The 14247-nt window shown below is 41.1% G+C and overlaps 1 protein-coding gene across 3 annotated transcripts in view; it reads right to left on the reverse strand.

Moving 5' to 3' along the window:
- Window positions 1-5868, reverse strand: part of EYA4 (EYA transcriptional coactivator and phosphatase 4) — a 149200-nt gene extending 143332 nt beyond the window's left edge. For all 3 annotated transcript variants that reach the window (XM_050316284.1, XM_050316285.1, XM_050316286.1), the window contains exon 1: window positions 5764-5868. The gene's annotated coding sequence lies outside the window, so the exon portion shown is untranslated. The remainder of the gene's footprint in view (window positions 1-5763) is intronic.
- Between the last annotated feature and the right edge of the window lie 8379 nt (window positions 5869-14247).

Below are 14247 nucleotides of genomic sequence, written 5' to 3' on the forward strand. Positions count from 1 at the left end.
TTTGCAACAGCTAAGGATCTGGCACAAAACATCAAGTTAAGTTTCCAATTACCTCATGCACCAGCATTGATTTCAGTAGTTATATACACATAGTCATAGAGGAGAATTATTTGAAAAACTGCAAACTCAGCTCTCTATTATTTTTTACTTTTGTGGTCTAAATCAGACCCTTCATGGTATTTTAATGTAGATTTTTGTGGTTTAATTATATATGTTTCAAGAGCAGACTAGTTACCTGCTGCATCTACCCAATTAAAAAAAGAAAGGCAGCAGTAATTTTTTACACTGCTGAGAATGTCAGCTTATATTGGGTCATGTCACAAAAGTAATTAGTGTTGCCAAAAAATCTAGTGTATATTAACCTAAACACATAAATAAAAAGTTATCACCTATACAAAATCAGTCTTCCCTATGTGAATGTTTTGTAGGTTGTCTTGGGAGGTCTTTTTTCCAATTTGCTGCTCCAAATTAGTCAAATTGTATAGACCTGCCACAATACGAGGCAACTGTAAAGATACAGTATTCAGTCAGCCCAGAGAGACTGAGTTCTTCTGAGACAGCACATAAATTACATCCAGCTGAACTGCCCTACACAGCCCTGCAACATTACTCGCTACACGACTTCTACAGAGATTTGCTCAATGAAAAATCACCGAAATAGTATTTATTTATTTATTTAATTCTAGGAAAAGGACACAGACCTCCAAAGGAATTTAGGCACAGAAAACCTTCAAACTCCTCCTTTTCGAAACCATGGTAATTGCAGTCTAACTCAAAGTTTAGTGTCTTGTACCTAAGCCTAATAGCTTAAGATCACATTAGTCTCACTGGTATACAGGCCTCCAAAAGTTCTGAAGATAGTCATTGGTCATTACAATCTTCCTTTGGAGAAGTGGGGAAATTTTAGACATGGAGAAATTTCAAACAAATTGAAACTTTAATATGCTTCCACTTTAATATTCCTCAGACAGCCATTCGCATTTGACATTTTGCTCAAAAGTCTGATAACTACTCTATAGACAATCCTGTAACTGAGATGGCCCAGTGAATCATTTCAAAACAGGATAAATGATCATCAAAGTAATTTTCAGAGATTAACATTAAAGCAAAAAGGGGACCAGATATTTGTTACATTTCTCAGGCTTAGAGACAAAAAGAAGAAACCTCTTTAAAATAGTTTTCGCCAAGGTACTGTATAACAAGACATCCCAAAAGCAATCTTTCTAGCAGCATTACAAACTAAAATGTGGACTAAAAATGTGAATTTTATTGCCTCTTAAAATAAATTTTATTATTTACTTGATATATAAGCACTCTTCTTATCTGAGCTTTTGCACTGCAAAGTGCATCCAAGCTCCTTTAACCACTTCTGATTTAATGACAGATTTAATAACACTGCAACACAGAAATGTGGACTCGGCCAAAAAAATTTTTTTTCATAAAAATGTGATGTTTGTACAGCAACATTCTAAAACATAACCTAATACAAGTAAAGCAGAATTTTTTTGATGCATATAATAAACCTTAGGGCTTTGATAGGTATAACATCTACTGACTTTAAAAGACCATAAAGATAAATTATTTTTAATAATTTTTATTTAATTTTTAAAAGAGTAGCACTAGAACCATGTCCTGAAATCTCAGGGGTGATTAAAGGGCCATGCCAAAGCTGAAAGGTTTCAAATATCAAACTATACTATTATGTCAGGGTCAGCAAGATCAATTAGCACTTTTCAATGACAGAAAAAGGTTAAGTTGAGCACACATTTGCACAATATTTAAATCCAAAAAAGAAAAATCACACATATTAAGCTCACTTATAAACCTTTCGATTGATGACCGAATATCAAAACTCTTCTTCCACTTGCATAACATAAATACTGGGGTTTTTACACAAAATGTCAGAAAGACTACAGATACATTAGACAGCAGAAATACTACTGGACTGTCAAGTACAAAGAAAAAGCAAAGACATCTGAGTGTTTCTGCTACCAGACTTAGTTTAGCGCTGAACTTCTTAAAAGCTTTAAAAATACTTGATCAACTTGACAGATGTCTGTTAGCCTGATGCCCCTGTGTTTGCATTCTTCCTGCAAACCCTGACAGTAGCAAAAATGAATGATAGGAAGCAAATAAACCTATTGCTATGTTCAACTAAAAAAACAAATAGAAAACTACCATACAATAAACGCACACCCACCCTACAAATTAAAAATACTAATCTGTAAATTAACTCAGCTTAAATCTGGAAAAAAACAAATGCAATTAAAAGCCATGAGAAACACACACACCAGGAAGCATGGAAATTTACATTTCAGTTCTTAGTATCACAAGAACACTCACTGGAAATACACGTATGTTTGAAGTTAATTCAACACCTGTTAATACAAATGTTGCCGTCGTAAACATAGCTTGAACAAAGTACCTGGTTATGATATCAAATAAAGCCAGCATAAAATCACAATAAAAATGCAGGAGATTAACAAAAACTAAGGACAAAAGAACACTGTGTTGAAATCAGTGATTTAGATTGGAATTGCATTATTTTGAGTAAAAGCAAAGCAAGATTACCTTTCTTCAATGTTATATTTCAAAACGTCTCTATTTAAGCCTACTTCTCTATTTCTTCAAGGAGTGATTTGAAATATTTACTACCAGACAGTACCTAATTTTAGGTTTTAAGTGCTTTAACAGCTCTATGAAATATGATCAGCAGCTGCAATATAGAAGTATGCTGAATAAAGTCTCCTTATAAAAAGGGAGACCTGTTTTACCCTGAGTTCATAAAATCTCTACTTTCAAGAAGGAAAAAGATAACACAGAAAAAAATAATAGCTGTGTCCTAGAACATTTGACAGAAATTCTAGGAATTTCTTTCTTCTTTCTGTATTAACTTTTGTACTTAAAAGGAAGAAGCAGTTTAAACTTTAAAACTGAAAGATTGCACAGAACATCGTGCAATAACTCCAGTACATCAAGGAAAGAGATAGGTACCTTTCCCACACTAAATGCCTGTGTTTAATATTAATTCTAGGATTGAAAGGTGAAAGTTGCATAAAGTTTAAAGTGTTAAACTGTAACGCTTGCATCAGATGCTAAAAATATGTTACAGGATACTATCTATAGCTGTATTTCTAGTTACCTTGTTTGAAATATTTTAACTGGAAACTGCAATTAACTGGAAAACCACCGCTGTCTTACTCATTACATCGCTTGTTTACAATTTATTTATTCAATTTGCATTATCCATACAGAATAAATATCTATTGCAAAGTGTTGTGAAGTCATTAATAAATACAAATCCAGCAAAAGTAACTGTCAACTAAATTTATTAGCGGTACAGTCATATACTCGTAACAATTAATAACAGCTTACAAATTATCTGAACAAATATACACGAAAGATTAACCAACAAACTCTTTTATTTCTATTAGATATGATTGAAGAGTATCTGGTAACATAAATACCAGAACTTTCAAAAGAAAGCAAGAAGAGCTGTTTCGGACATAGCCCAGCTAACATTAGATGTCAAATACAGAGGAAGAATCACAGAGAAGACAGCGAAATGTCAGTCTGTATTTCCACTTTACTCACAGTATGATACATACTGCAGGTATGCAAGCATTTGTTATTTAGCAGCATTTTCAGAAATACTAGAAGGAAAAATCAAACCCACAGCAATTTTATGAAAGTTTTCTTCTGAGTGTTAAGGAAATGAAACAAAAATATAGCTTGAGCTTTAATAGAAAGTGCATGCTTCAAACAACAAACTTTGAGATCAGACCAAAAAATATATTTACAATACAGGAGAGATGCCTGCTTTGTATAATTCCCTCTAAATCCAAACTGCCGATTAGTTTATCTTAGATACACTTTCTAGACTCCGCATGTGAAACACGCAAAACAAACCCCAGAAAACTGTAAATACTGGTTCCTTACTGTTCTAGCATGACTTCACGCTTAAACTCGAACTGGCCAAGGCGCTCCCTTGTCTGGTACAGCTTGCCTCCCAGGGTTTTTCTAAGTACCAGGTATTTCACACCGCCACGCGCGACCTCAGCGTGTCCCTCCGTGTGCTCCGCTGCAAGCCCTGCCCGCGGGTCCCGGGGCGGGCAGCACCGCGCCCGCTTGGCTCCGAGCGGAGGTTTCATAAATGTAAATGAAACTTTAGATGTCAACTACCGATTGGCAGCGGCGCTGCCGCGGAATCCCGCTCTCCCTTCTCGGAGGAAGGCGCCGCGGGGCTGCTCCCCCGCGGGTGGGTGCCGGGCGCGGCCCCGGGGCACCCCCGCGCCCGGGAGCGGCGCGGAGCCCCCGCGGCTCGGGGAGAACCGCCGCCGAAGCCGTGTGGAACCCAGCTGGCGGTTCTCCGCGGGCATCTGATTTTGGAAGTGTTTGTAATTGACAGCAGGAGAAGGAAATTAATGGCTATGAGCCCACTGGGTTTGAACACGGAGAATCCTGTTACCTCCTCGCGGATCAAGTACGCGCGCACACCCGCGCACACACACAAGGTTCCCCCACGTGGAAACGCTTTCTGACCAAACGCAGGACCCCGCATCGCCGGTGGGAAGGGCGGCGGGACCCCCGTGCCGGGGCTTCCCCGTGGCCCAGTCCTCCTGCGCAGCGGGGACCCGCGGCGGGGGCGGGGTGGGACGACCCGAAAACGCACCGTTTCGTCCTTTAAAACCACAAGAAAAACAAGCCGGGGCGGGGGAGGGGAAGGGCAGGAGACATCCCTCAGGGAAAGGAAACGGAGAGGAACAAAAACAACGGGCAGCTCTGTCCCAGCTCCCCTCGGACACTGGGAAAAGTGGCTGCCGAATCCGCTGTGGTGGCTCCCGGCCGGGAGGCAGCTTTGCCCCATCCGCCGGCACCCCGAGGCAGTCGGGCAGTGGCGACCCCCGAACGCTGCCGGCGTCTGGGGCAACGCGGGGCCGAGGGCGGGCGGCAGAACCGACCGGCTCCTCTGCCGCCGCCGCCGCCGCCTGTGCCTGCGGCTCCCGGCCAGGCTGTCTCGCCCCCGCGCTGCCCAGACCTTCGCTGGAAGGAACGGGGTTTTCGGGAAGGGGCTCGCTACCATCCCTGCGTGGTTTTCACGTCGCTCTGGCCGGAGGGGGTTCCCGCCGCCAGAAATGTTGTTTCCTCCCAAACTCCGGTCAAGTCACCGCCGGCCCCGGTCATCGCCGGCCGACCTGCCCCCCGCCTCCCCCAGGCAGGCAGGCCGGCAGCCCCCGGCTGCTCTCGGGGCTCAGCGCGGGTCCTGTGTTTCCGCCGCCACGGGGGTGGCCGGGAGGCGCAAGAGGGGAATAATGCGAGGGCAGCCGTGACGGCTTGCGGCTGTCTTGGGGCTTACCGCGGCAGCGCCGGTAACAGCTAGCCGAAGAAAGGTGAGGGCAAAACGGCGGGGATTGTCACCTGGAGCGAGGCAGAAAATCCGCCTGGGCGTGGAAAAAGTCACCCCGCTCGCACTGAAGACCAGTCTGGATTTTTGCAACTAAATTCGCGTGGGGCCGGGGCTGAAAGCTCGTCTCTACCCCTCCGCTGCTCCTTCCCATCACGTTTGTTTTACAGTAACTTTGTTGTTGTTGTTGTTGTCATCAGACCAACACGAAAAGAACGCTAAGTAAAAGCTAAATACAAGCACATGCACACACACGCCTCCACGGGCACATGCACACGCGACAGGGAACCGGTTTCCTCCACCTCCGAGCAGAAGGGGTGGGAGGCAGATACGGGGACGGGGAAGTCAGAGACACTCACCTTCTCGCTGCCGGGATATGCCGCTACCTTTATTTTAGGGCCGCTCCTTACGTATTTATTCTCGTACCTTCTCCGAGCCGAGGCTCCCCTTTTTCACTGTTCCTCTGGCAAAAACAGAACATCCCCCCCCCCCTCCCTTTCTTCACACACAAATAAAGTACAACTCGGAGCAACACGGGAGGGGAAATTCGGGGAGGGGGGGGAGGTAGATGGAGGAGGAGGCTGGTGCGGGAGAAGCCACACACACTCCTCGCACTTCAGCGAGTGCAACTAGTTGACTCTCAAGCATAGGAACGTAGAAAGTTTCTCTAGCAAGGGACGGGACTTTCCTAAGAAAAGGTAGCCCCCTCCCGCTCTCCCGCCCAAAAAGGCCGTCCCAGGAGCGCGGAGGTAAGGGACGAGGACCGCGGGAGCCAGCGCAGTCCCGGGTGCGCCGCTTCGCACTTGTGCCGGGCGCTGCCGCCGGGGCTGCGCTCTGTTACGGCCCCTACCTCGGCACGACAGCCCGGCCGTCCCGCTGCCCACCCGCTGCCGCCCCGCTCAGCCCCGCTTAGCCCTACTAAGCCCCGCTCAGCACACCTTCGCTCCCGCTGCCCCGGGCCCCGGCACACTGCGGCGGGCACGGACCGCCGGCTTACCCGACCACCAGACAATTTCAGAGTGTCCCTCCCATCCTCCCCGGCCTCGCGGCCCGGGGCCTGGACCTTTCGCCTTTGCTGTTCCCTGGCATCTGCAGTGAATAGTGATGGGAGCAAAGGAGAGGGCCCTGAAGGGTCACAGGTTGACTAATGCCAATCCACTCGACTACAGGTAGTGGAGTCTGCACTTGGCTTTTTCCATTTGTTTCTTCTAAAAAAACCAATACCATAAAGTAATCCTGAGTTTTTGGAAAGACTGTGAGTGTATGAACGATCAAGTGCTACACGACAGGAGTGGTCGGTGTAGCCTTTTACAGGATGCATTGTTCTCAAGCAGGCCAGTGTGGTTGGAGACAAAGTCCTTTCCTGCTCTGAAACTGAATGCTCTTTTCTGCAGGAAATTCAGCAGCTCCATATGGTCCTTTTTGCTACTTAGTGTGGGGAAGCGGAAGAAAACCTCTAATTGCTTAGTCACATTTCATGCTTTTACCCTTCACCTTGTTTTATCTCCTGAGTATTATTTCAGTGCATGGACTGAGTGGCTCTTGTCCAACCAGCTGCGTCACCCTCTTTTTGTCTAGTTAACTTCACTCTCCGAAGGGTGCAAGTCAAAAATTTAAAAGAGGAGGCAAAGTTAGGCTGTATATCCAGAGAGAGATGTGAAAGAAAAGTCTTGGTTTTCAGAAGTACTGAATGTCAGAAGCTTTTGAGGTCAGCAAGTCACCTGAAATAAGGGGGGGGCAAAGGTATGGATTTGTGAAGATTCTTTCCTACCTACCTTCTCTTTCCTTAAGTTGTGTTTGGTGTTACTATTTAAAACATAACATTACTCAAGCTGTCTGCCTTTCAATTTCATAATTTACATTCAATGAACTGTAGTAACATGGTCATCTCTCTCCTAAATAATTTCAGACTTAAGACAACTAAATCTTCATGAAAACAGGTCTATAAAAACCTTGTATTTGCTGTCTTGGGAAAGTCACAACTCAGAAGGATAACAGACTCAGAAAATTCTTTTGACCTACAAAAATACAACTAGAAAAACTTTTAAACTAAAAAAGCCTCCAAAAGCCAACCTTCAAATTGTCATAGTGTGGGATGAGCGAGAAATACTAAATGAACTTTGAAACTGAGAGTGTAGAGAGTAACTGGAAGGGGAGAAAACTCAGATTTGTGGGAATAATTGTGATTGACAACCCTGCGAAAGACTAGGTTGTGACTAATGCCAGCACACATCTTGCTAACAGGCTCCTTCTGCAGGGAAACATGCTAACAACTCCTTCCTTTCTAGAGGACTTTTGTGAATGGCAGCACAGTTGTCTAACCTGAGGTTCTCAAACATGGTAATAATGAAGGTCTTTTGAAGTCTGGTTTCTTTCCACTTCAATGAAACAAATTCATTTAAGGGGAATAGTCCCCTAGTAACGTCAGTTGTTTTAATAGACATATCAGTTTAAAGCAAGCTCTTAAACATCTGTTGCACTCTCTCTTAAAACGTAAGGTACAGCTGACTTGAAAAGATTGCATATATCTTTGCTCAGCATAACTTGCTTCAAATTGAGGAGAGATGAGAGGCTTGCAGTGTTGTTACATGGTATAGTCCCAAGACAAGTCTTCCAGTAAGGGGGCTTGTCTTGATGTCATTGGATCACGTTGTTATTTTGGTATTCATTTTGGTAAGAGTGAGCAGGGTTGTACCAAAAGTAATGAGTGTTTGGCCTGGGTCAAAAGGGACTGAGGGGAGTCCTACAGAAACTGATCTCCTAACCCAACAATTTTTCACAGTGATTGATTGTAAATCCGACTTTCACGGGTAGGAATTAAATGATGATTTTGTTAAATCACTGTCTTTGGCCTGAAGTAAATTCCAGTGACCTCAGTGGAAGTGATTTCAGAAAGCCAAAATGTTGTACAATACACTGGTTCATATAAATTGACTCTGTGTGACCACAGAAAAGGTCATGCTAGAAATAGTCCCAAGAGAGCCCAAGGAAGGGCTGTAGGGCCCACTTTTACACCAAAATAGAAGAATAATACCTTATCCATTTAAAGCAACATGGGAATGTAAGTAGGCAAGATGTAATTATCTAGATTGCTGTTTGGCCAGGCACTCCTACACTACCAAAACTTACCAGGGTGTTTAATATCCACAAACACTCGGTATCCTTGGTTTTACCTCTTAAATAAAAGACAGCACTTGTGATCATATCCTTTATGCTGGTTCAATACTGACTCAGGAGAAGAATGTCACCTTGCACAAGTACCAGTTCACCCAGTAACTTGGAATTTCCTTGGAGGTCTTCCATGCAAATACTATAGACCCAACCCTACTTACCTTGGGAAATGTAGTGAGATTACAGCCATAAGTAGTATGGCTCCAGAGAATCCTGTTTGCATATGTTGCTAAAAACAATAAGGGCTTTGAAATATTTATGAGTAATTTTTAAATTAAAGCAATATTTTTTTACATCGCATCTCAGTAACCACAAGGTTTTGTTGTTGTTTACGCAAAGGGATTATACTTAGTTATTCTGAGAAAAACTAATGACACACAGTCACTATTTTGGCAATGTATCATGGTTATGATTTATTGAAGTGCCTACCATATGCTGCATCCATCTTAGGTACCTGTCACAATTTTGTTTTACAAAAGCAGGGCTTTGAAATATGGCTTCTTATTTTCAGGTTCAAGTATGAAATCCAAAAGCCTGTTAATTAGGCAAAGTGGGTTGATCTGTATACTTCAGGTTATTATTGGTTCTTCATGGCTTTATGGTCATAAAAAGAAAGAATGAATGGGGGTTCTTTTGACCTGGTTATCAGATTTCAGGTTTAAAAAGAAGGTGACACACCCTTTTCAGTAATTCGACATGCAGGGTTCAGCTGTGGGTTCAAAAACAGGTTACAACTGGCTAGTCATTGTGCTCTTGAAATGCCAACTGTGCCTTTAAGTATGTTATATAACCTATTTTTTTGTTTCAGTTCTCAAGTATGGCATCATTTCAGTGTTATTTGGATTTCCATATATTTTTTAATCCAAACAGATCTGACCTCAATCATAAGGTTCCGTGGCTCCAAATAGCTGAGCTTTTCTAATATTTTATTTTGAGTGCCTACGTTCAATACTTCATCACATAGATATGTGCTGCAGACAGTGCCAAATACTGTGCCAGGGATGTCCTCGATTATCTTCAGTGCTTACCAGGAGAGGGCTCTGTTCTGCATACCATACACAGAAAAAAGTCCCACTGAAATTAATGCGAGTTTTGATTCTAAAACTTGCTTGAAATGAAGCTGGCTAAGTGCAGATGAAAACTTACATTTTTTCAGCTGCCTGTGCAGGCAGAATGAGGTGTGCTTTATAATTAGTGTCCTGCTATTACACCAGGATCTTCCTTCCTGGAAGAGACCTGCTCTGCATCTTACAAGGTACCTTTCCATCATGTTTCATGTTGGTTTCATGAAGTTTTGTTTAAGTAATCTACAGAGTCGACCCAGAGAAAATATTGAGCCATACATTTTTTTGTTTGATGAACCATGTTTTCCTTGATCATTGTGTGATACAAAAACTATGTCTGCACTGATCAGGGACACAGATCTAGCACACAGATCTGTTTGTTAGCTTACTTCTTGGAGTGGTTTTGCTCTCATCAGTTAGTGTTCTTATAAAAAGTGCCCTGGTGCAGTTCAGGGTGTGGTATGGGTCAAGGATCATTCGTGGTGCTTTGACTAGTCCAGGCATTCATCCTATGCTGGAGAATGAGACAGTTGATAATGAGAATTTTGGCCTTCCAGAAACACTGCTCTGACAGATGGCCTCAGGTCAGAGAGCAATCTTCAGATAATTTCCTAGTGCAGATGTAGCCTGAAAGTCACTCTCAGTCCTGTTCCAGAGACAACATTAGGTCAGGTTGTTGGGAGGTAGGAGAACTGTCAGAGCTGGCATTACCTCACCTCCAGAGCCTCTGGCACTGGGGGAGAACTGAGGGTGTACCCCACACCCATCTATGTTTATTCTGGCTGTAGAACTTTGTTTCAGATTTCATTTCATCATAAATAAAATAAAGAGTAATCCATGGATGATTTATAAAAATGTGAACATTTTGATCTGTTTCATTAAACATTAGTGCTGCTGCTTAATGTAATTCCCTTGAATTTGCTTCTTAATCAGTTTCATGTTAGATGTAGTTTCCTCACTTTTTGATTACTTCTAGGAATTTCCACCATATTTTAAAACTTCTCTCTGGTTATTTTTATCCATTTACAACATTCTTCAATGGAATAACTCTGATATGGCTACCATGCTATTTCTAAAGATCTTTTTAAAGCATCCTCAAAATCTGTGAGACATAAAACCCAGTGTTTTGAAAATGGTTTTTGGTTACATATATAGGTAGCATAAACCAAAGACATCATTTATTGTCATTGATCAGAAATGGTCTGTGTAAGTGAGTACTTATGTTTGTTATTCAACTATCAGCATGTTGAGGTTTCCAGTGAAACCAATAGTAAACCATTCATCAATGTCGCTGTCAGGAGGATTGAGCTTGTTATGCAATAAACTCAAATACAGATTCACACCAAGAACTTTTTACTACACCGTAACATCATATTGTTGCTGTGTTGCATTATACTATAATAACATATAATAAGTAAAGAATGATTTGCCATAAGTTTTTTCACATCTTTTTATAGAAGTAAAAATGGCATTGCCAAATGACGCTACAAATGACGTATATTACCATTACACTAAAAATAACTGTTACTTCTAGAAGCATGATTGAATTCAAGTCTCCTAGTAGTACAAGATTAAATGAATTTCAGGCAATTTCACTCATTTATTTGCAGGTGGTGTGCAATAGAGGAAGGAAACAGAAAAACTATAAAATGAAAAGCAGAGATTAAAAAAAAATTATGTGAAAGAGTATTTTCAGAAAACCTGTTTTATTTCAAAGTACAAGTTTCTTTCGCCTGTTGAAATGTTCTGTTCAAAGACTTTAGACATTTCTGAACATGTATGTTGTAGCTGTAGTATAATCTAAAAGTATATATAGATATAAACTGCTGGTTTATTTGCAGTGTTGTCATAATGGTAGTAGGCAGAAAACCCGGCATAGTATTTAGGGATAATTATCCCTCCTTTTCAGAAAGTATTGCAGTGTTGTCTTGTGTTGGGGTACTCTTGATCAGACTCTTCAGGTGTTGGTTTCTGTGAGGACCTCATCCTGAATCTCAGAAATATCAATTAGAAATAAACTAATTAGGTTATTTTAAGGATGGTTATTTTAAGATATTTAAATAGCAGTTGTAGAGGTCTGTTTTGTACATGACTTAGTTAATCCTGAGGTTACACTCCTTATTAAATCATTCTTTATGCATTTCAATATTAAGATGACCAGCAAGAGGTAAATTTGTTCCATTCTGACTGTGAAATAATAAGCACTCTCTGAAAGATACACTTATGTTCATGGTTTCTGCATTCTTCCAATGGGTCTAGTCTTTTATGTAATATATTAGGAGTTATTAATGTAGTTATTATATTTACATTTGGTTACTTATTAACATTTACTCATAATTTATATGTTCTGCTTGGAGGTCTCACTGCACTTTGTAAAAGCAGAGGCAGGCATAGTCCCTACCCCAGGGATCTCACCAGCTAGCCCCATGTAAACCACACAAAAGTTACTAAAAAAACAACATCTGGCATGGTCATCCACTGGTTGAAGTCAGTGGAAAAAAGCACTTCTGTTTTCGTATTAACTGGAACATCTCTTGCTGAGTATCTGTAGATTTTGTGTGGCATTATTACTGCAGTTACACTGGACTGCATAAATGATGGAACAGTCTTTCAGCAGAGAAGTAACTGATTGTTTGAGGTGCTTTCTGAAACCATCAGCTCCAACTTATGAGCAAGGTAGGAATATACTAATGTGAAACTAAATAATTTCATATAACCTTATTTCAGCATTGGTATTCAACAACACTGATATTCAACAACACTGATATGTCAAAAGTTGTGGGAGCTACCTGAGCAGCAGTCAGCCAATTTTCCCACATCAGACAAATATGGATTATGTGCCTTCTCAGTCTCATTTTTGGGGTAGAAGAACTTGTCAAACAGATTGCTGTGTGTGATTGAGTATTGACGCAATGGTACATGCACGTCCTGGGACAGGAAAAGGAAGCTTTTGACAACAGTCTCCAAAGCAGTCCCAAGTAGTTTAAAACAGGAGGCAGAGGTTCATCAAGGTAAATATGTTTTCTTGAACCTTCATCCTTCCTCAAGCCTCCCATTATATTCTTCTTTTTCTGGTAACAAATACTCTGCATTTTTTCAAACAATTAAAACCAAATGGTGTAGGTTTTGCCACAGCTCCTAAGTTGTTCTGAGACCTACAAGTGGTTATTTGGGTTCTGGTTTCAGAACATCTTTGCTATTAAAGTGAAAAAGAGAGTAAAGGAAACAGACACAAGGGATGTGGACCACTGATGAGAACAAAGCAGCTCATGTAAATCTCCACTCCTTGCCCTATAGCACACCACTTCATTAAAGGAAATACAAAGTACTCTTCCTCCTCACCTTTTGCTTTAGTTGACTACACTTGGGACTGGCTGTGAATGCGAGTGCTTTATTAGCATTTAAATAATCTGTACTGCTGTGTAAATGAGACTGAAGATTGAGCTTCATGGCAAAATAAAAAAAAATATACATATTCTAAAAGGTGACAGCCCAAGTTTCATTTTCCCTGCCCCATATCCTGTTCTGGCAAAACTCTTATCCGTTTCTGAATTAATAAAAGCATATACATATTCTGATTTTTTTTTAAATATACATTTTTATTATTCACACTTTTGAAGCTCAGAGAGGGACCAATTTAGAGGGCCTAAATTCTGGGGAGAGTTTTGTTCTGGAAACAATTATTTTTATTGAGAACTACTGATGAGGTGATTACCTAAAAATTCAGTGGCAGGAAATTGAAGAGGAGGCAATTTCTGAGTTTTGAAAGATCATCAATAACAAGTGAAAACAAGTCAGGTTTCTCCATAGATTGTTTACACAAGAGTAGTTGTTGATAAATGAACTTCAGATTAGGTATTAGAGGTACATAGCGTGCAAAGTGTAATAACAGTTTTACTGCTCAGAGCTTGTGAAGACTGCATAATTTATAGGCAATTTACTCAAGCTTTGCAAACAATTAGTGAAATCCTTATAGCAGTCCTCCTAATCATGTATCCTGTTAATAATATTTTTTTAAACATGCATCCATTTTCCTTTTGTTTTTGAAAACAGCAATTTTTAAAATAATTTCACTCTATTATGGAAGGAGTTTAACATTAACATTACCTACTTAGGGGTGGGAATTAATAAATAAATATTTTCATAGGTGATGTAAACCCCAGTTATGATGCTCAGATGTATGGTATCATGGCTTTGCTCTAACAATGTAGTAGTTAAGACATTGAATTACCATAGTTGGCAGCAAGAGGAGATGCTGTTTCAGTTGTGTAAACATGCAGTTAGTTGTGAAAAGTCAGAGATTAATTGACTTTGATGAATAAGGAGGAGGGCGACCAGTGCTGGAGCCCTTTCCTCATTCTGCCAGGTTCCAGATGATGTGGCAGAGAGGTTTTCCCACATTCCTTCAGGTTTTCCCACATTCCTTCCTGTTGTCTTCGTTTCTGAAGATGAATGGTAATGGTGTCGATGTCAGAGTGCCAGGAGAAAAGCAGAGATGTTCTTGTATCAGATTTGCCTTCACCTGTTTGATAGTTTTAAAACCATTTTGTCATGGTTAAAGACTTTCAAAAGGAAAAGATTAACAGAGGGCAAGTGATGTAGTAAGGT

The sequence above is a fragment of the Myiozetetes cayanensis genome, unplaced genomic scaffold, assembly GCF_022539395.1.
Source record: "Myiozetetes cayanensis isolate MyiCay16 unplaced genomic scaffold, myiCay2020 scf2-11, whole genome shotgun sequence".
NCBI lineage: Eukaryota > Metazoa > Chordata > Aves > Passeriformes > Tyrannidae > Myiozetetes > Myiozetetes cayanensis.